Here is a 19,944-nt window from a genome sequence, read left to right on the forward strand (position 1 = left end):
TCCTAATTTTTGGCAGCTTTTGCTTGGAAGGCGTAAGCAAAGACTATGGGAGACCCACTCCCCAATAATGGGAATAATGTTTGTAATATGCTGTACTGCATGGCTCTTGTAAGGGACATTGCAAGTTCCTCCGTCCTAATTTTTGGCAGCTTTTGCTTGGAAGGCATAAGCAAAGACTGTGGGAGACCCACTCCCCAATAATGTGAAAAATATTTTTAAGATGCTGTACTGTATGGCTCTTGTAAGGGGCATTAAAACCGTCTTGTTAAGCTACTGTGACCTCCACCACTTTTCCTAGGGGCATTAAAACCATCTTGTTAAGCTACTGTGACCTCCACCACTTTACCGAGGGGCATTAAAACCGTCTTGTTAAGCTACTGTGACCTATACCACTTTTCCAAGGGGCTTTAAAACCATCTTGTTAAGCTACTGGGACCTCCACGTCTCTTCTGAGGGGCATTAAAAGCGTCTTGTTAAGCTACTGGGACCTCCATGTCTCTTCTGAGGGGCATTAAAAGCGTCTTGTTAAGCTTCTGCGACCTCCACGTCTATTCCAAGGGGCATTCAAATCGTCTTGATAAGCTACTGCGACCTCCACCACTATTCAAAGGGGCATTAAAACCATCTTGTTAAGCTATTGGGACCTCCACGTCTCTTCCAAGGGGCATTCAAACCGTCTTGTTAAGCTACTGGGACGTCCACCACTTTTCCAAGGGGCATTAAAACCGTCTTGTTAAGCTACTGGGACCTCCACGTCTCTTCCGAGGGGCATTAAAACCATCTTGTTAAGCTACTGTGACCTCCACGTCTCTTCAAAGGGGCATTAAAAGCGTCTTCTTAAGCCACTCTGAACTCCACAGCTCTTCCAAGGGGCATTGAATTTCCTCCTAATTTTAGTCAGCTTTTGCTTTTCAATGCAAAGGCGAAAACTAAGGGAGACCCACTCCCCAATACTGGGTAGAAGGTTTTTAGTATGCTGTAATCCACGTCTGTTTCAAGGAGGCATTGCAGTTCCTCATAATTTTTGGAAAGCCTTCCATTCACTGCTTAGGCCAACAGTGCACAGGAGACCCAGTTGCTCTAAATGGAAAAAACAGTTTAGTTAAGGCCCTCTGACCTCCATGTGATTTCCAAGGGGCATTGGAGTGCCTCGAAATTTTTGGTAGGCATTGCCCTCACTGTATGCCCTATAACTGTGTAGCCAAACCGCTCCTTTTGTTACAAAAACATATCCTACAAGACATGTGTGGTTGACTGGCCTGATATTGATGTGAATGGTCCCTGTTCCTCCTGCTCTTTCTCCTTTGCCACCACCTCATCCATCATTTACCACCTGAAGCTTTGTTTTAACGGGAGTCATAGAACTGGGATAGTAGCAGGAAAACATCCAGCAATCCTCGGAGGAGGTAGGATATGCGCCAAAACGCTGACCACCTCAGGCCTAGCAGCTACTACATACATGCGCTTGCATTCCAAGAAAACAAAGCAGTTGCTAACTTCTATCATCATCATCATGCTCCTCACATTGGCACTCTCAACTCCCCTGATTGAGAAGCCAGGGCCCATCGGAGGAGTCTGGTTCTCTGGTGGGCTCATTCAATGCTGCCCTAAAGCAGGCCGGGCTAAGAAAAGTGTGTGGGGGGAAGTTGATAGGAGAAATAGGGGCGGCTGGGGACCGTTTATGGACACCCAGCTGCCCCCAGGCTGCTGGGGACTGTGTGTGGACACCTGGCCGCGGGGCGGCTGGGGGCCGAGTATGGATATCCGGCCGCCCCCTGGCGGCTGGAGAACGAGTGTGAACACCTAACTGCCCCCAGGCAGCTGGGGACCGTGTGTGCATACCCGGCCGCGGGTGGCTGGGAACTGAGTATGGATACCAGGCCGCCAACGCAGCCATGACGTGGTGGCCAGATTCCGCCTCCACATGCCTAAAAGACCCAATTTCAAGTGCAAGCAAGCAGTATGGTATTGCAGCCTGGGGTGGGTGGGTGGCAGGCTGCATACTTGCGCTTGCATTGCAAGGAATGGGAGAGGTACAATTGAACACTGCCCTGGGACAAGGACTTGAACGGGGATAGTTGCAAGTCTGCAACAACAGGTGCAGGGTGGGAGGCATCTTCGCATGTACCATGAACAGGGGTTTGGCATGCACACACTACAGCGGAATAGGCTGTCCTTCCCACTAAATGTACTGGGGAGGGCACAGGTAATGTTTTGGTATGCGCGCTTAATCTTATGTATAAGGCACACCAGGACAAATAGGGGCGGCTGGGGACTGAGTATGGATACCTCACTGCCAAAGCAGCCATGAGGTAGTGGCCAGCTTTGGCCTCCTCCAAACTAAAAGGCCCCATTTCAAGTGGAAGCTAGCAGTATGGTATTGCAGCCTGGGGGTGGGTGGGTGGCAGGCTGCACACTTACGCTTGCATTCCAAGAAAACAAAGCAGATGCTAACTTCTATCATCATCATCATGCTCCTCACGTTGGCACTCTCAACTCCCCTGATGGAGAAGCCAGGGCCCACCGGAGGAGTCTGGTTCTCTGGTGGGCTCGTTCAATGCTGCCCTAAAGCAGGCCGGGCTAAGAAAAGTGTGTGTGGGGAAGTTGACAGGAGAAATAGGGGCAGCTGGGGACCGTTTATGGACACCTGGCTGCCCCCAGGCGGCTGGGGACCATGTATGGACACCCAGCCGTGGGGTGGCTGGGGACCGAGTAGGGACACCCGGCTGCCCCCTGGTGGCTGGGGACCGAGTGTAGACACCCGGCCACCGGGCAGCTGGGGACGGAGTATGGATACCAGGCCGCCAACGCAGCCATGACGTGGCGGCCAGATTCCGCCTCCACATGCCTAAAAGGCCCAATTTCAAGTGCAAGCAAGCAGTATGGTATTGCAGACTGGGGGTGGGTGGATGGCAGGCTGCATACTTGCGCTTGCATTACAAGGAATGGGGGAGGTACAATTGAACACTGCTCTGGGAGAAGGACTTGCACGGGGATAGTTGCAAGTCTGCATCTTCTGATGCGGCAAGGATGACTTCTGATGGGCACACTTTTAGGCAGTGACCTGGGTGTCAGAGATGCTTCCAGGGGTCTTCCCCATGCTGTTCCCATGTCTTTTCAGTACTGGATGCATGTGTCACACAGCACATGGCCAGATAAGGTTGTAAAATGTTAAAATGACATTTCCCGGTGAATGCATTTGTCACGGTTGAAAGCAATACAAAAGTGCAAAAACGCATAAAAAATGCCACTTGTGAACATAGCCCAAGGTGTGGAGGAGTATTTTTTTGGGGGTTATTTATTTTACCTTATACACAAGTCTTTACCCTGGAAAGGAACTTCCTTAACATATTTCACAGGAAAGCAGTTTCAGTTTCGTTTTTGAATGTTTTATTGTGAGCCCTTAAAAGTGGCTTAATACCTCTGACCAAGTTGTTGACAGCAGTGACCTGGGGGTCAGAAATGCTTCCTGGGGCGATCCCCATGCTGTCCCCATGTCATTTGAGCACTGTCACTATCGTTTTGGGCACTTTTAGGCTTTTAAAAGACTGCCGGGGGTGCCGCCGCAAAAATGCTCGGGTCTCCCATAGACTAACATTGGGCTCGTTGCTCGGGTCGAGCACCCGAGTATCACGGCGAGCTCGGCCCAAGCTTCGAGCACCCGAGCATTTTAGTGCTCGTTCAGAACAAGGGATCCGGAACTTCCGGATCCATACCTCTGGTTGCAGGGGGAAGACAGACTGCGAGCTCAGGAGTCACGTGACTGGGAAGCTGGGGGCATGTCCAGAGGGAGAGCTGAGAGGTCAGGTGATCAGGGAACTGGTCGTGTGGCTAGAGAGAGAGCGAGACAAGGACTTTTGCGTGGGAAAACGGCAAGTGGGTCCTCCTTAGGAGAGCAGTGTGAGAGGGTCCAGGCTCCTGGCTCCCGTACTTGGAGTAGGAGTCGAGTGCAGTGGACTGGAGGAGTCAAGCCCGACTAGAAGGAGAAGAGACGCAGGGTCTGTGGAGCCGAGCAAGAGAGGTGCTGTGTTATGGACTAGGGGCTCAGCGGGTAAAACCGGAGACCGCCCGCTGCCACCAGAAGACGGAGCATTGTTTTGGCGGGGAAGCCTGAAAAAAGCAACACCGGCATCAGCTGGCAACTGCCTTGTGGAGGATAAGAGCCAACTAAAACTATCGATTACAACAGGTTCAACTCTGCTACATCTAGTCAAACTGTGAACTGTCAGCTATCGACCTTTACCTGCTACTTTCCTTGTTTTCCCCATATTTTCCTCTGTTACTCCCTGCGTGGAGATTGACCCTATTATCATAAACCTCCCCTGTTTATTAACCCTGTATTGGCTGCTCTGTGTTTCTGTGTCACTGCATCTAAAGTACCTGTGTTACATTTGGCGTAGTCGGCAGGATCATATCCAAACATCCTGTACCCACCGGACTAGTGGGTAGGACCCCTGAGGCCTGTGAGACGGCGTTCGCATAGCGCATTACAGTGGTGACCACACTGTGGTCCAAGATGGCGCCAAACACTGACAAGAAGATGGCGGTCAGTGGTGCAAAATCCTGGGGAGGCAGAGAAAGTGCGCAAAGAAGTGGCCCGCCCTCCAAGAGCAAGTGTGTGCTGAGGGGACGGCCTGAGAGAAGGAGGCAGTCCCCAGGATTGTATCTGTAGGCCAGCAGATGGAGGAAAAAGAGGAAGAAGGCTCGCCCCAAGCAGCATGATGGGGGTAGGCGGATCCTCATGTGGAGCAGTGCAGGTGGTCTGTCGCCATTTGCAAGTTGGAGAGAGAATCTGAGTGGAAGACTGATGTTGCTGAGACCTCCTGATATTTCCAGTGAGGCCCATTGAGAGTTGAAGAGATTTTTTCTTTGCTGAAAAAGGGTGTTGCCCCGCAAGTTGAGGGCGTTAAAGCTGGTCAAACAGGACCGAAGTGAAGCCGCGATGGCAGTTGTTGTTTTCTTCCTTATACCAGTTGGAGCCTCGACATCGGAGGCCTATTATGGACTTGGACTTTGATGACCTTAGCAATTGCTGCTGGGGTCCGGATCGGTGCTATCTTGCAGGAGCAGGCACATGTGTGTGTTACCCCTTTAAATGCTTTAGTACCGTTGGAGAAGGAATCGTGTCCCTGTCTTTTAGGCCATCGCGAGCTGCCGGCTAGCCAGGACACATCGCTATGGAGACCGGGGAACATCGGAAGCTGAGTATAATGTATATTTTTTATTTTAATTCTTTTTTTTTTACAGGTACTATGGTACCCGCGGTCGTGTATCCCGTCACATGACTAAATAACGTCATGGCAGGCTCTTTTACACAACCGTAAGACACCGGGAAGACTGGAAGCATCGGAAAAGGAGACCGAGGGCCATCGGAACGTGAGTATAATGTTTTTTTTTTTTTATTTTTTTTTTTTTTACCATTTTTATTCTTTTTTTTAACAAACTTGGTCACACTATATAAAATCCATGCCAGTTGCATGGATTTACATACTCTGACCAAGTTGTCAAGCACTTTCCAAGTGATGCTAAAATCACTTGGAAAGCGCTTGACAACCTGCATGCAAAATCGCATGTTCAAAACGCTTCACTTCTGTTTGTCCCTGGCAGGAAAAACGCATGTAAAATCCGCATGCATTTTTTCTGCCAGGGAGATGCAGAAACGCTCAGGAACAATCTGGAGCATTTCTGCATCGTGGGCACTTAGCCTTAAGGGGAAACTGTCATGTCCCAGTTACTATCATCACTGTCCCCATTGGTTTGTTAGTGAAGCAATATGCATCACTAACAATCTGTTTTCATTAAAATTGGTAGTAGTATAATGATTTTATAACGTTTTATATACTTTATCCTGCCTGCTCTTATTCAGTCATAGGAGTATGATTCTCAGATTCAGTCATGGGCGTGTGCTGCATTCAGTCAGTGCTGGCGCCGCCTATGACATCTGAATACTGCTCCTGGCAAGCGCTAGGTTTGTGGGGCGCATGCGCATTTGCACACGTCGGGCCACTGGTCCGGCACGTGCGCACTGAGGCTGTGTGATTACCAGCTCCAGTGCGCACGCGCTCTGTCCTGTGGCTCCCGGAGCATGTGCACTGAGACTGTGTGATTACCAGCTTCAGTACGCACGCGCTGTGTCCTGTGGCTCCCAGCGCATGCGCACTGAGGCTGTGTGATTACCAGCTTCAGTGCGCATGCGCTGTGGCTCCCTGCGCGTGCGCAGTCAATGTATCTTGCAGTAACCGCTGCAGTGTCACTGCGCATGTGGTGACCACAAGATACATTTGACGCACCCCCTGGGCCTGTGCTGTGCAGGGGGATACCCGGAGCCGGATCGCTGGGGGTTGTAGTTCTCCGTGGCGGTGACCCGGTCCGTGCCCAGGGTGGTCAAACCAGTGGCGGTCTTAAGTAATAATGTCCGACTACACCACCCGTGGATTGCGGTCAGTGGGGATCGCCGCTGCGCTGCCGACCGCTGAGGCTGATGTTGTTTGCGCAGCCGAGTATGGGATGACTCCCCACGGGAGAAGTATTGCCTCAGGGCAGCTAATGTGGATGATGGGAGTGATGGTGTGAGCGTCCCAGTAGTAATGGTGCTGGTGCGGCAAGGAATCACAGAGACGTGTGGTGCAGTTCAGGGTCTTTACTGATGGTATAAAGCAGACCCTCCCGGGAGTACTGGTTAGCAGTAGGGGCCTGGTCAGTCTGTGAGCAAGCAGGATCTCCCCTGGCCAGGTGGAGTTGCAGTCCTCCCCGACTATCTGCACTCTTTCCTGGCTACCTTGCTCTATGCGGGTAGAAGTAGCCCACGTCCCTGAGTATACCGTGTGGTGCTCACCCGTATGGCCGGTGACTTGGGGCCTTCCGTCAGCCTTCGCTTCACGGTGGCAGTGCTGGTCCCTTGCTTGTGACCGTGCCTTCGGGTTTCTAAGGCCAGAGGACATGGAATCCCCTGCCAGTTGGATTCTGCTGCTGGACCTGGATGTCCCCACAGCCTCGGACTCCGTGTCCGGGTTAGTGTCTTCAGCCAAGGCGAGCTTTCTAGCTTCCAGCCTCTGGCACTCGCTCCTGCTCCTACAGAGCTCCTAGTTCTTCCTTTGCCTGTGTCTGGAACTCTCCTAATCCCACCCCAGACCCAGTTTATAAGGGCAGATTCCTCCCCTCCCAGGTCTGGGTGGGCCATGTTGCATGCTTAGGGCTCCTGACCAGAGAAACCTCCCACTTGCTCTCAGACATAATATCTCTATTACTGTGGTAACCAGACCCCTGGGGTGCCACACTCCACCCTAGTAAATTTTAGTACTCCGGGACTAAACACATTTTTTTAAAGAAACATAAATACAGGGTATAACAATAATACAATAACATATTTACAAGAAGCTTTAGTTCTTTAAAGGTCCGCAACCGGGTGTCCATATCACCCAAGGTGAAGTTTTAAGCGAAGTAGGGGACCTGTCCAAAGCAAACCCCTTGCGTTGGCCTTGGGCGTGGCTGCAAGGCTGGAGCTAACTACTTTGGGCCGCAAATAGGCCACGCCAGACAGGTTTTCTTTTCCGCAGCCGTCTTCGCAAGAGGCACCAAGGTGCAACTATCTACAAGCATTGTTCCGGTTATCCAGTATCCATAACCTATTAGTCCAAATTAATCTGCAGGGTAACTGAGAAACATAATTATTAACAGGCAACAAACATAAACCATAAACAGTTAAACAGATAAATTCACAGTGCATTAGTTTAGATTCTCCAGCGAGCGGGCATCTGACCTCTAGTGACTCTAGTGGATCTACGGAGCTCACTAACTGGTCCTGCACTACAGGGTGTAGGAGGTGTTATGGGTAAGCTGGGCAGCTGTCTGTGCACTCTTTGGCTCACTAGGGGCACGGCAGGCTCACTACTAGCAGAGGGTTGATTCTCCTGGGCTGCTGGTGTGGATTCTTCTGCCTCCTGGGCTGGCAGCTCTTCCAGCTCTACCTGGTCTTCTGTAGGCACTTGAGGGGCTGGCTGGAGAAAGGTGAGGATGGGCACCATGATAGCATTGTTTACTTGTGTCCAGGACCGGGGAAAGTCTCCGAGTACGGTGCTGATCATTTCCTCCTTTTCCTCTACGGGTTGAGGGTCTTCCTGATCTTCATCCGTGCTTTGCAACTTCTCGGGGCACTTTTTCAGGTGGTCTCTGGAGACAGTGGCTGTGGTCTCTCCTCCATCCTTGCTGATGACGTACACCTTTGGATTATTGTGGCTTGAGGGCAGTACAGTGTACGGGTCCTTTTCCCACTGATCGTCCAACTTATGGAGCCGTCTTTTTCTTTTCAAGACCTGCTCTCCAGGTACCAGGGGAACAGCGGGAGCATGTTGGTTATAAGTCCTCTCCTGCCTTTCTCTAGATTGACAGAGGCTTCGCTCGACGCTCTCCTGTACTTTCCGGTACTGCTGCTGCCGTTCTGTATCCCAGTCTGTCTCTGGCGAGGTGTCCTCGGGTATCAGGACTCCCATATACAGGTCAACAGGCAGCTTACCAGGTCTTGCTCGCATTAGGTAAGCCGGGGTACAGTTGGTGGAACCTACCGGGATGTGGTTTTACAGGTCCACCAGATCGGGCAGTTTCTCAGGCCACAGACTGCGTTCTTCCAGGGGCAATGTTTTTAGCAGATCTATCATCACCTGGTTCATCTTCTCGCAGAGTCCATTGGTTTGGGGGTGATAGGGCGTTGTTCTTATCTTCTTGAAGCTATACAGGTTGCAGAACTCCTGGAAGACCTCCGCTTCGAAGGCTGGTCCTTGGTCCATCAGCACTTGGTCCGGGTACCTGTGTGGGCGGCAGAAGTGCAGCTGGAAGGCTCTAGCTGCTGTTTGTGCTGTTAAGTCTTTGACGGGGACCACCACTAAGAATCGGGAGTAGTGATCCACCATGGTTAGGGCGTAGACATACCCACTTCTGCTTGGAGCCAGTTTAACATGGTCCAGAGCGACCAGTTCCAGCGGCTGCCTGGTGATGATGGGCTGCAGGGGAGTCCTCTGGCTGGCACGGTCCCTTCTTCTTAGATTGCACGGGCCACAGTCTCTACACCATCTCTCAATGGCTCCTCTCATGCCTATCCAGTAGAACCGTTCACGCAGCAGGAACTCCAGCTTCTTCCATCCGAAGTGCCCGGCTCCATTGTGGTAGGCCTCCAGTACCATAGCTGCATCCCGTCTCGGTACCACCACCTGCCAGATCAGCTCATGTGTCCGGGAATTGACCATTCTGCGGCACAACTTCTCCTTGTAGAGGAACAGTCTGCTCTTCTCCGTCCACAGTTGCTTGGTCTCTTCCAGAGCGTCTGGGTCTAGGCGGGCGTCAGCCTGGGTCAGCATTTCCTTCACCAGACGGACTGCGGGGTCACTGTCTTGCGTCTCCGCCCAGTTGTAGCGGGGTAAGGGGTTGAACGTAGCGGATCGCTGGCCCCTTACACGGTGGGAATACTGGGTAATCCCATGACAGTGAAATGCAGGGAGTTCGATCTCTTCCAATTCTTCTGGATCCTCACCTTCGTCCGGTAGGTTTGGCATCCTGGACAGGGCGTCCGCTTTGGTATTGGAGCGTCCTGCCCGGTATTTGATCGTGAACTCAAAATTGGACAGGCGGGCCATCCATCTCTGCTCCAGGGCACCCAGTCTTGCAGTGTCCAGGTGTGTCAACGGGTTGTTGTCCGTGTACACGGTGAACCTGGAAGAGGCAAGGTAATGCTTAAAACGTTCGGTTACTGCCCACACCACTGCCAGGAACTCTAGCTTGAACGAGCTGTAATTCTCCGGGTTTCTTTCCGTGGGTCGCAGTTTTCGGCTGGCGTAAGCAATTACCCGTTCTCTCCCCTGCTGGATCTGGGACAGTACGGCTCCTAGCCCGATGTTGCTTGCGTCCGTGTAGAGGATAAAGGGCTGGCTGTAATCAGGGTACGCCAGGATTTCATCCCCCGTGAGGGCCATCTTCAGCTGGCGGAACGACTCCTCTTCCAGCTTTTCCCATTTGAAGGGTGGCTTCTGGTTTTTGGCCTTCCTGGACTGGCCTATTAGGAGGTCCTGCATAGGAGCTGCCTTCTTGGTAAAACCGGGAATGAATCTTCGGTAGTAGCCTACCAACCCGAGGAACTGTCACACTTCCTTTATGCTAGATGGTCTTGGCCAGTCCTTAATCACGGTGATCTTGTCAGGGTCGGGGGCTACTCCGTCAGCACTCACCACGTGTCCCAGGTACTGTACCTTTGGCTTCAGTAGGTGACACTTTGAGGGTTTTACTTTTAGGCCATAGTTTGCCAGGGCTTCAAACACTTCTGCCAGGTGTTCCAGGTAGTCCTCATAGGTCTTGGAATAGACGATGACATCGTCCAGGTATAATAGGACCGTCTCGAAGTTCCGGTGTCCCAGACAGCATTCCATCAACCGTTGGAAGGTTCCTGGTGCGTTGCAGAACCCGAACGGCATACAGTTAAATTCGCTGAGACCCATCGGGGTGGTGAATGCGGTCTTCTCCCGGTCCGCCTCTGCTACAGGAACCTGCCAGTACCCGCTAGTGAGATCCAAAGTAGAGAAGAAGTTAGCAGATTTTAATGCAGCTAAGGACTCTTCTATCCTTGGTAACGGGTACGCATCTTTGTGTGTGATACGGTTGACCTTCCTGTAGTCTACACACATTCCCATGGTGTTGTCTTTCTTTTTCACTAAGACTAGTGGAGCTGCACAGGGGCTACAGCTGTCCCTAATTACCCCAGCCTCCTTCATGTCTTTTAGCATCCCCTTGGCGTGTTGATAGAGTGCAGGGGGTACGGGTCGGTATCTCTCCTTTATGGGAGGATGGTCTCCCGTGGGGATGTGATGTTCTACCCCCTTTACTCGCCCGAAGTCTAGTGGGTGTTTACTAAACACTCTCTCGTTCTCTTGAACCACCCGATAGACTCCCTGTTTTTGGTGTGAGGGAGTGGAGTCAGTACCCAAATGCAGTTGCTGACACCAGTCCTCCATTGGTTTCTTAGAGCCGCTACCTTCCTCTGGTTGAGATGGAGGCAAGGGTTCCACGACCTGTACAGAATTCTGGCTTATGGTGAACAATTTGGCTAGCGTGGCATACCGGGGCAGGTATACTTCTCTCTTCCCGATATTGATGATGCGGACGGGCACCCTCCCATGGCGTACATCGACCGTGCTGTCAAAATGGTGGGCCTACTGTCTGAGTAGACGGGTTCTACCATTGCTTGGTAGTCTCTACCTCTTAGACCAATAGCTGCCTGGCACCAAATCATCAACTCACTTTTCGGGGGCATGGCAATAGGGAACGGGTCACACATTCTCACGCTACCTATCTCACCACCAGATAGTTCCACTTGTTGCCGCTTCATCAGTGCCCGGATCTCTTTTTGGAGCACACGCTGCTGGCTGGAACTGGCGTTCTTGGCAACCTGCTGCAAAATAAGAATCACCTCTGCAAGACAGTTTTCAATTACGTTAGTACCTAGGGTGATTTTTAGGTGACTCTCGCGACGGTCAATGTCCACAATGATAAGTCCTTGTGCCGGCAGTTCAACTTTACCGACCTTGATGGTCATTTCCTTAAATCCTATCTGTGGCATGGGCTGACCATTGCTGGCGATAATGCTCAGGTCGTCATCTGGGTAGCGGGTTATGTCCGAGTCATTCCAGTACTGCTTGAAGAGCACGTACGGGATGGTGGTGACCTGTGACCCGGTGTCTAGTAGGGCACTCATAGGAATGCCATCCAGTACCACAGGCAAGACCGGACGTCCCCCTACGTATTTGTCACGCCAGTTTGATGGGCCTGATGATCTTATGCCTGGGGGTTGGCCCTCTACCCCAGGTTGTGCCCGTTTAAATGACAGTACCTTGCCATATGTCCGGGTTGATTGCAGCAGCGGCAGATGGGTCGTCCGTCCTCGTTGTATCTGTCGCTGGGTCTTCCTCTGGCCGGTGGGGTCCTCCTCAGTCGACGCCATGGGACGTCCTCCGGTCCGGATGTCAGCTGGATCTTTCCTGGAGAAGAGACCTGTAAAGACTGCACAGTTCTGGTTAGCACGGCAACGCTCTTAGTCAGCTCTTGGACCTGGTGGTGCAGGTCTGTTGCCGGGTCATTGTTCAAAGCCTGTGCATCAGCTCCCACAGGCCCAGCAGACAAGTGCGCCGTCTCCTGCTGCTAAGTGATAGCAGGGCGCCTGTGGGTCACAGCGCCACCTGGTGCCGGTTCTCGGAGCACCCGGATGGCTCTGTCCTTGAACTGTGCAAAGTCCAGGTCAGGGTCCTGTAAGGCCATTGTCCGCAACTGGGTTCGGTGGGCATTGCACAGTATAAATTGTTCGGTCAACAGCTTGTCTTCATTTCCCATGCTGTCAGGGTCTGCCTGCTTAATGGCTCTCGGGGCCTCTTGTAGGTTTAGAGCAGGGGTCTCAAACACGCGGCCCGCGGGCCGCATGCGGCCCCTGAGGCTGCTTTATGCGGCCCGCAGGCACAGACCCCTTGATGATCCCGACCTGGTCCAGGAGGAGCCGCCGACAGCAGCGCTGAATTGCCGCACAGAGACTGTTTCCCAGCACTGCATTTCCAATGTCAGCCGCCGGCCAATCAGAGGCCAGCAGCTGATATCTGCGTGTCGGCGCAGCGAGTATGACGTCATTGCCATATGCAGATGTCAGCTGCTGGCCTCTGATTGGCCGGCGGCTGACATTGGAAATGCAGTGCTGGGAGACAGTCTCTGTGCGGCAATGCAGCGCTGCTGTCGGCGGCTCCTCCTGGACCAGGTCGGGATCGTCAAGGGGTCGGACTCTGTGGTGCCTGCGGGCCACATCTGCAGGAAGGCCGCCGAGGGAACCGAGGACAGGTGAGAATCATCTTTTTTTTTTTCTATTTTATGTGTGTGAAGAACAGCACAGGGAGCACAGGGGGCACAGAGCCACAACATGGGGACCGGGATGGGGCACAGAGCCACAAGAGGGGACCTGGATGGGGCACATAGCCACAACATGGGGACCGGGATGGGGCACAGAGCCACAAGAGGGGACCTGGATGGGGCACATAGCCACAACATGGGGACCGGGATGGGGCACAGAGCCACAAGAGGGGACCTGGATGGGGCACATAGCCACAACATGGGGACCGGGATGGGGCACAGAGCCACAAGAGGGGACCTGGATGGGGCACATAGCCACAAGAGGGGACCTGGATCGGGCACATAGCCACAAGATGGGGACCTGGATGGGGCACATAGCCACAAGATGGGGACCTGGATGGGGCACATAGCCACAAGATGGGGACCTGGATGGGGGCACATAGCCACAGGATGGGGACCTGGATGGGGGCACATAGCCACAGGATGGGGACCTGGATGGGGGCACATAGCCACAGGATGGGGACCTGGATGGGGGCACATAGCCACAGGATGGGGACCTGGATGGGGGCACATAGCCACAGGATGGGGACCTGGATGGGGGCACATAGCCACAGGATGGGGACCTGGATGGGGCACATAGCCACAGGATGGGGACCTGGATGGGGCACATAGCCACAGGATGGGGACCAGAGCCACAGGATGGGGACCTGGATGGGGCACAGAGCCTCAAGATGTGGACCTGGATGGGGCACATAGCCACAGGATGGGGACCTGGATGGGGCACATAGCCACAGGATGGGGACCAGAGCCACAGGATGGGGACCTGGATGGGGCACAGAGCCTCAAGATGTGGACCTGGATGGGGCACATAGCCACAGGATGGGGACCAGAGCCACAGGATGGGGACCTGGATGGGGCACAGAGCCTCAAGATGTGGACCTGGATGGGGCACATAGCCACAGGATGGGGACCTGGATGGGGCACAGAGCCACAGGATGGGGACCTGGATGGGGGCACATAGCCACAGGATGGGGACCTGGATGGGGGCACATAGCCACAGGATGGGGACCTGGATGGGGGCACATAGCCACAGGATGGGGACCTGGATGGGGGCACATAGCCACAGGATGGGGACCTGGATGGGGGCACATAGCCACAGGATGGGGACCTGGATGGGGCACATAGCCACAGGATGGGGACCTGGATGGGGCACATAGCCACAGGATGGGGACCAGAGCCACAGGATGGGGACCTGGATGGGGCACATAGCCACAGGATGGGGACCTGGATGGGGCACATAGCCACAGGATGGGGACCAGAGCCACAGGATGGGGACCTGGATGGGGCACAGAGCCTCAAGATGTGGACCTGGATGGGGCACATAGCCACAGGATGGGGACCTGGATGGGGCACAGAGCCTCAAGATGTGGACCTGGATGGGGTACAGAGCCTCAAGATGTGGACCTGGATGGGGCACATAGCCACAGGATGGGGACCTGAATGGGGCACATAGCCTCAAGATGTGGACCTGGATGGGGCACATAGCCACAAGATGGGGACCTGGATGGGGCACAGAGCCACAAGATGGGGACCAGAGCCACAAGAGGGGACCTGGATGGGGGCACATAGCCACAGGATGGGGACCTGGATGGGGGCACATAGCCACAGGATGGGGACCTGGATGGGGCACATAGCCACAGGATGGGGACCTGGATGGGGCACATAGCCACAGGATGGGGACCAGAGCCACAGGATGGGGACCTGGATGGGGCACAGAGCCACAAGATGGGGACCAGAGCCACAACATGGGGACCTGGATGGGGCACATAGCCACAGGATGGGGACCAGAGCCACAGGATGGGGACCTGGATGGGGCACAGAGCCACAAGATGGGGACCAGAGCCACAACATGGGGACCTGGATGGGGCACATAGCCACAGGATGGGGACCAGAGCCACAGGATGGGGACCTGGATGGGGCACAGAGCCACAAGATGGGGACCAGAGCCACAACATGGGGACCTGGATGGGGCACAGAGCCTCAAGATGTGGACCTGGATGGGGCACATAGCCACAGGATGGGGACCTGGATGGGGCACAGAGCCTCAAGATGTGGACCTGGATGGGGCACATAGCCACAGGATGGGGACCTGGATGGGGCACAGAGCCTCAAGATGTGGACCTGGATGGGGCACAGAGCCTCAAGATGTGGACCTGGATGGGGCACATAGCCACAGGATGGGGACCTGAATGGGGCACATAGCCTCAAGATGTGGACCTGGATGGGGCACATAGCCACAAGATGGGGACCTGGATGGGGCACAGAGCCATAAGATGGGGACCAGAGCCACAAGAGGGGACCTGGATGGGGCACATAGCCACAGGATGGGGACCTGGATGGGGCACAGATCCTCAAGATGTGGACCTGGATGGGGCACATAGCCACAGGATGGGGACCTGGATGGGGCACAGAGCCTCAAGATGTGGACCTGGATGGGGCACAGAGCCTCAAGATGGGGACCTGGATGGGGCACATAGCCACAAGATGGGGACCTGGATGGGGCACATAGCCACAGGATGGGGACCTGGATGGGGCACATAGCCTCAAGATGTGGACCTGGATGGGGCACATAGCCACAAGATGGGGACCTGGATGGGGCACAGAGCCACAAGATGGGGACCAGAGCCACAAGAGGGGACCTGGATGGGGCACATAGCCACAGGATGGGGACCTGGATGGGGCACAGAGCCTCAAGATGTGGACCTGGATGGGGCACATAGCCACAAGATGGGGACCTGGATGGGGCACAGAGCCACAAGATGGGGACCAGAGCCACAAGATGGGGACCTGGATGGGGCACATAGCCACAAGATGGGGACCTGGATGGGGCACATAGCCACAAGATGGGGACCTGGATGGGGCACATAGCCCCAAGATGGGGACCTGGATGGGGCACATAGCCACAAGATGGGGACCTGGATGGGGCACATAGCCCCAAGATGGGGACCTGGATGAGGCACATTAGTACAAGATGGGCGTCAGGATGGGGAACGTTGCCACAGGATGGGGACCTGGATGGGGCACATAGCCACAGGATGGGGACCTGGATGGGGCACATTAGTACAAGATGGGGACTTGGATGGCGAACATTACTACAAGATGTTTTCCATTATTACTATATGATGCTAATTGTAAGACAATATTACTGTATGTGGCCAATTGGGGGAAATAAAATTGTAAAAAAAATAAAAAATAAAATAAAGCATGAAAAAATATTGGGCACTAAAAATGCTGTTTTATATGTAAACTAAAGTAAACACAAAAAAGTGCACGTTTATTATCGCCACATCCATAACGACCCAAGCCATAAAAAAATAAACACTGCAAAAATGTTCAAAAGGTGTATACAAAAAAAATGGTATCACTAAAAATGTCACATTGAACAAAGAATGCGGCCCCCCAAATTCAAATTTTTTCCATGTGCGGCCCATATACCCAGCCGAGTTTGAGACCCCTGGTTTAGAGCATAGTCTCTTATACTTTCATGTGCCCGTTGTTTGCACCCATAAAATCTTAGTTTTATCTTGGCTGAGGTGCGGGTGTCAAACGTGTCTTTCAGCCGGGCTAGTATCTCTGACAGTCCTCTTCTTCCCAGGTGACCAGGACTTTACCTCCCTTTGGGCTGCCCGGATTAACTGGGCCACCAGAATGCTCACTTTTTGCTCTTCTGTGAGGGGGTATACCTGGAAGAGGCTATCAAGTCTTTCCCTAAAGTCACTCAGGGTATGTGACTCTCCTGTGTACTGGGGTAGCCAGGTTGCCCCCGGGATATAGGGCATGGTGAATGGCATGAAGGCTGCAGCGGTTGCGCTGGCGGTGGCAGTGGAGCTTCCCTCGGTGTCCGACATCCTCTTTCCCCCCTAGTGGACCGTGGCCTACCTTGCGATGCTCTTCTTCCATAGGCTGCGGCTCCGCAGTCGATCGTCGGGGTTGAGGACCTGGCATCGCGCTCCGATGACGTCAGCGTCGCTCTTCCTCCCTTCCAGGACCTTGCGCAGCGTCAGTGCGTGGGGCTGAGCGTGGGGCGGAGCTTCGGATCTCGCGTGCTTTCGGCGTCCACGCCCCTCTTCTTCCCGTGCGGCGTCCCGAAGATGGCGTCCGAAGGCGGGAAGCAGCTGCGGATGGCGGGAAGAAGGCAGAAGACGGCGGGAAACGGTCCAAGAAGGCATCTGATGGCGGGAATCGGCTCCGGATGGCGGGAAACGACTCCGGACGGCGGGAAACTTCACCACAGGTAAGTTCAAAAGTCTTTTTCAGGCACGCAGTATCCGGTGGTTGCGGGCACGAAATCCTGCCGACTACGCCAAAGTTGACGCGCCCCCTGGGCCTGTGCTGTGCAGGGGGATACCCGGAGCCGGATCGCTGGGGGTTGTAGTTCTCCGTGGCGGTGACCCGGTCCGTGCCCAGGGCGGTCAAACCAGTGGCGGTCTTAAGTAATAACAATGTCCGACTACACCACCCGTGGATTGCGGTCAGTGGGGACCGCCGCTGCGCTGCCGACCGCTGAGGCTGATGTTGTTTGCGCAGCCGAGTATGGGATAACTCCCCATGGGAGAAGTATTGCCTCAGGGCAGCTAATGTGGATGATGGGAGTGATGGTGTGAGCGTCCCAGTAGTAATGGTGCTGGTGCAGCAAGGAATCACAGAGACGTGTGGTGCAGTTCAGGGTCTTTACTGATGGTATAAAGCAGACCCTCCCGGGAGTACTGGTTAGCAGTAGGGGCCTGGTCAGTCTGTGAGCAATCAGGATCTCCCCTGGCCAGGTGGAGTTGTAGGCCTCCCCGACTATCTGCACTCTTTCCTGGCTACCTTGCTCTATGCGGGTAGAAGTAGCCCACGTAGTGCTCACTCGTATGGCCGGTGACTTGGGGCCTTCCATCAGCCTTCCCTTCACGATGGCGGTGCTGGTCCCTTGCTTGTAACCGTGCCTTCGAGTTTCTAAGGCCAGAGGACATGGAATCCCCTGCCGGTTGGATTCTGCTGCTGGACCTGGATGTCCCCACAGCCTCGGACTCCATGTCCGGGTTAGTGTCTTCAGCCAAGGCGAGCTTTCTAGCTTCCAGCCTCTGGCACTCGCTCCTGCTCCTACAGAGCTCCTAGTTCTTCCTTTCCCTGTGTCTGGAACTCTCCTAATCCCTCCCCAGACCCAGTTTATAAGGGCAGATTCCTCCCCTCCCAGGTCTGGGTGGGCCGTGTTGCATGCTTAGGGCTCCTGACCAGAGAAACCTCCCACTTGCTCTCAGACATAATATCTCTATTACTGTGGTAACCAGACCCCTGGGGTGCCACACATTGATTGCGCACAGGTCGCAGCGCGTGCACACTGAAGCTGGTAATCACACAGCCTCAGTGCGCACGCTCCGGACCAGCAGCCCGACGTGTGCAAATGCGCCCCACAAACATAGCACTTGCCGGGAGCAGTATTTAAATGTCATGGGCGGCGCCAGCACTGACTGAATGCAGCGCCCGCCCTGACTCAATGTGAAAATCACACCCGTGTGACTGAATATGAGCGGGTAAGACAAAGTATATAAAACGTTATAAAATCGTTATACTACCACCGATTTTCATGAACACAGCTTGTTAGAGATGCACATTGCATCACTAACAAACCAATGGGGGCAGTGATGATAGTAACTAGGACGTGACAGGCTCCCTTTACCTAAGCGGGCACGCCTTTATCACTCAAAGTCGGCGGCTTCTGGGAGAAATACAATTAATTTCATTCCAGTAGTCGCACCTTCAGGCTGTATAGCATTGTAACTATTAAAAGGAACCTGTCACATGCAAAAATAAGCTATTTAACTGCAGATCCAGGGTTAATCTGCAGGTTTATAGCATTCTGTGCCTGCTCGGCGCCCACACTTTGAGCCTTGCTGCCTGGAGGAAATGGGCTTTATTCCACTCCCCCCCCCCCCCCCCCCCCACCGGCGTTTGTTGTTCGATCATAGGGGTGGCTCCAGCACGGTTTCAATCAGCGCTTTGTGTATAGAGATCAGCGGCTATGACCGAGCCCCCGGCACTGACTGACAGCTGACCCTAATGTGGATCCTGTTGTCAGTCAGTTCCGAGGGTGCAGTTACAGCTGCTGCTCTCTATACACTGAGCGGTGACTGAAACTGCGCCGTCTCCACCCCTGTGACTGAAACCCAAATGCTTCCGGGGAAAAAAAAGGTTAATTTCCTCCTGGCATCGGGGCTTTCTGTGCGGGCGCTGCGCAGGTTCAGAACGAGATTTACCCCATGTCTTCAGGTTAATAGCATTTTTTCACATGTTCCCTTCAACAGGCAGAATAAGAGCATGGACACACAGCCGTATAACTCATGCGATGATCGCATCGCACTGAACGGACTGGCCGGCACCTCTCCAGACCTGAGTATGACAGCGTGATGGATTTCTATACAGCTGTCAAGCTCAGGTCAGGAGAGGTGTCGGCCAGTAGGAGGTTTACCATGCGATACTCGCAGGAGAAATACGGCAGTGTGTCCCTGCCCAACCCTGTATCTGAATGTAAGTAGAGTGTGGGGACATGGCAGGTTCCCTTTAAAGGGAAGGTGCCTTTAAAAAAAAACGTTTTTTGAACAATTTAAAAAATTTCCTCTTCTCCATTTGCAATAAAAAAATCCTAATTTGATCTCCTTGACTTATCAGTAGGAAGCATCACCCCTTACACCTCATGAACAAATGTTTGCTGTAACATCTCTCAAATGTTGTGCCTTGTATCTTTTGAATTCATTTGTAATAATGCCTGAAGAAGGAGCCTCTGTGCTATGAAAGCTTGCATATATATATTTTTTCTGATTAGCCAATAAAGGTATCACTCCGAGAATACATTTGGCATTTTTGGGCATGAAAGTATTTACATAAATTTAAAAAAAAATAGTTTTTATTAAAGTAAAATATGAAAAATAATTTAAAATTCCACTTTTAAACACTAGGAGGAGCAGCTGCTGAAATTTGCCACGAAGACCTAATGTACAACTAGCTCACATTACAACTGCAGTAAATATGGGCTGG

Source organism: Phyllobates terribilis, unplaced genomic scaffold (genome assembly GCF_046119375.1).
Source record: "Phyllobates terribilis strain yellow unplaced genomic scaffold, ASM4611937v1 Scaffold_26__1_contigs__length_17865784, whole genome shotgun sequence".
Classification (NCBI taxonomy): domain Eukaryota; kingdom Metazoa; phylum Chordata; class Amphibia; order Anura; family Dendrobatidae; genus Phyllobates; species Phyllobates terribilis.